Raw genomic sequence first — 3,412 nt, forward strand, 5'->3', positions numbered from 1 at the left:
GAGGAGGGACCTGAGGAGGTGGGTCTTTAGGCCGGTCAAACAATATTTTTTATCACTAATTGGGTGTTGAGAAACATGGCTCGTATCCTTATCCTATCAAAATTTGCATCTATGGCTGTCAGAAAAGGAAAGAAAAACATTAATAATGTATAGTTTGAACATATCGTAATCCTATTGAGATTTGCAACCGTCAGATAGGATTAGTTGGATACATACAATTAATGTGGCCTAAAATATACATGAATCCTATTAGTTGTCCATGCAATGTCGCCAATTGGGATTACGTTTCCTACCAATTCTATCCCAAGATAAGCTTTCATGCGAGATAAGGCATTATTTGTAGATGGGTTACCAAGTTAATATGCATCGAAGCTTACCATTTCTAAATCTCATAATCTAAACACGTTCATAAAACAAAATGGACACGTTGAAAATTACAAGTATATATAGCCCATATGAGACGATCATCCAAACATTGCATCAAGAAAGCAAATATACCTCTAGTTACCATAGCATAAACAACCTATACCAGAGTTCACTATCCCCAAGTTTTATACGCTCTATTGTTGTAGCAATGGAGGAGGCCTCAGTTTTGATTGTTGGCGCTGGGCCAGCGGGCCTCGCAACAGCCGCATGCCTTAGCAAATTCTCCATCCCCTATGTCATTGTCGAGCGTGAGAGTTGCAGCGCCTCACTATGGCGCAATCGCTCGTATGATCGTCTCAAGCTTCATCTTGCCAAGGAGTTTTGTGAGCTGCCGCACATGTCGTACCCAGTTGATGCCCCAACATACATACCGAAGAACCAGTTTATCAAGTACATCGATGACTACATTGAGCGATTCGAGTATTCAGCCGAAATATCTCACTGTTGTTGAGTCATCCACATATGACATCAAACACAATTGTTGGTCCATCATTGCCCGTGACATGGAGAAGTGCACAATAGTCGATTACAAGGCAAAGTTTCTTGTTGTGGCAAGCGGCGAGAATAGTGAAGAGAATATTCCAGTGATCCCGAGGACTAGAAAACTTTCCAGGTGTGACCATCCACTCTTCGAGAATATAAGTCGGGCATCGGCTACTCGGGGAAGAACGTATTGGTCGTTGGATCGGGCAACTCGGAATGGAGATTGCTTATGACCTTGCATCTCATGGTGCCAATACTTCTATTGTTATTCGAAGTCCGGTACGTGTACTAGAATTTTACAACATATTTTATTTTTTATAGTTTTTATTTTACCTCGTGTATGAAAGATGTGTGACCCTTTATATGGTTGCAGATGCATATAATGACAAAGGAATTAATCCGATTAGGGATGAAACTAGTTCGTCACCTTCCTCTGAAGCTAGTAGACGATCTCCTTGTGATGATGGCAAATTTCATTTTTGGTGATTTAACTAGGCATGGGATCATCAGACCAAAAAAGGGTCCATTGATTATCAAGTCGAAGCGGCCGATCTGCGGTGATTGATGTTGGCACCGTGGGGCTAATCAAAGAAGGCAATATAAAAGTGAGTATATCCTTATTCATGATATATATAATATAATACGAATTAATTCGTCTGACAAGTTTTATTTTAAATATTTTGTAGGTTCAACCAAGGATTACTCTTATTAAAGGCAGAATAGTTGAATTTGAAGGTGGGAACCAAGGCTCCTTTGACGTGATTGTGTTTGCAACTGGATACAAAAGCACAGCAAATAGGTGGATGAAGGTAATAGCTTTATTCAGATTTGAGCTTCCCCAAGTGTAGTTTCTCTATATTCGAAATTAGTAATGTATTCTAACATAGTAATGTGATTTATGAGTGCAGAATGGTGAGGACATGTTGAACAATGATGGCTTGCCAAAGAAGGAATTTCCAAATCACTGGAAAGGTGCAAACGGGCTCTATTGTGCTTGGTTTAGCGAGGAGGGGCTTGGCCGGCATTGCCTTAGATGCCAAGAACATCGCCAATGACATTAAATCTATCATAGACTCCATGTCTACCTAAGTCAGATTTTATATTTCTTCAACTAGGAGAAGGGCTAGATATTGGTATGTCTGTAACATCTCTATGATGTCTGAGGAGATGTTGTAAAATTTAGCTCATCTCAGGGTATTATGTCGGATTTCATTTACTTATCCATATCAAGTTATCTATGATGTCTGAGGACATGTTGTAACTATCTCCGGTGTTCAAATCTTTTTTTCTGAACCTTTGTGTCGGACTTCATTTAACTTATCCATATCAAGTTATCTAGTGAAGTGGACATGCTAAATTTGTGTGATTTTTTTGTATAGAATTTACAAGAACTTTGATTTGCCCAGACTCGAGTGTTGTAATCTCATCTATGAAATAATCTACACCGTCCGCATATAGTCTAAATATGGGCATTTTCTCTTCTCTCAAACTATTTACACCGTCGCTGCCCTTTCAAAAAAATCTGGTGTACAATGTTCTACTCCACTATTTACCTCGAAATATATATGGCATAGCTATTTTCTTTCTCCAAATCAATATCTTTTTTTTGCACAAATATCAAATGTTTTATAGTATTGAAAACAGCAAACACTCTTACAACCTGATGTCTGATTTATAATTTCTATTGCGTGAGGTTAAACTAACTCTACTGTATAAAATCCGTTCGCACCATTTTACGGCAGATATATGATTTTGGTAATGTTCCAACTGCCATAAATTTTATCTGCCTTGTATTGGGCTATCCGGAGATTGTTTCGAGTATATATGTACGTATGTTGTTCTACAACAAATAGTTGTGGACAGAACAGACCTTGGCAGCGTGTAATTTCAAATTACACCCGACATCACATGCTCCTACATGAATTTTTCTTTTCCAAATGTCTAAGCAATATAGTATAAGCTAAATATTTGCACATGCATTTGTCCCTTCTTTTTAGCCGAAACATTTGTCTGTCTTTTATGTACGTTTAAAAAAAACAGATAATTTGTGCACCTGGCATAATAAGCAAGTTTAGCGCTTTTAAAACCGTTCTAGAGCAGACTTTTGTTTTTGGTGTTTTTAAGGATGCATTGTTCATGAAGATTTAAAGGCACACAGAATACACGAGCATGTTCATGTGTGTGAGAAAGTAGAATATTTTAACACTGCTAGATTCTTTTCCAAATGTAGTCTTCATCATTGGAGACTAAGCGTGAAAGATTTCAGCCGTTCAAACTACAGGCACATATCAGCTACGTTGCTGACCAAAAGCACTAACCCCATCATTCGATCGGACACATATTTCGTAAGGTTGTCACTTAAACACCATGGATCTGACACATATTTCGTAAGGTTGTCACTTGAGATTCAAGAATACAACGACAGAAACATAGCCACAAACTTGACAAATATTAAACATTGCAGCAGCCGACTGATCTGGGAGAAGGTGGATTTATTTAACGA

The 3,412-nt window shown here is 38.2% G+C and overlaps 1 pseudogene; it reads left to right on the top strand.

Moving 5' to 3' along the window:
• Positions 1-574: 574 nt before the first annotated feature.
• On the top strand, positions 575-1,998 carry LOC124647637 (annotated as a pseudogene).
• The last annotated feature ends 1,414 nt before the right edge of the window (positions 1,999-3,412 follow it).

The sequence above is a fragment of the Lolium rigidum genome, chromosome 4, assembly GCF_022539505.1.
Source record: "Lolium rigidum isolate FL_2022 chromosome 4, APGP_CSIRO_Lrig_0.1, whole genome shotgun sequence".
Lineage (NCBI taxonomy): Eukaryota > Viridiplantae > Streptophyta > Magnoliopsida > Poales > Poaceae > Lolium > Lolium rigidum.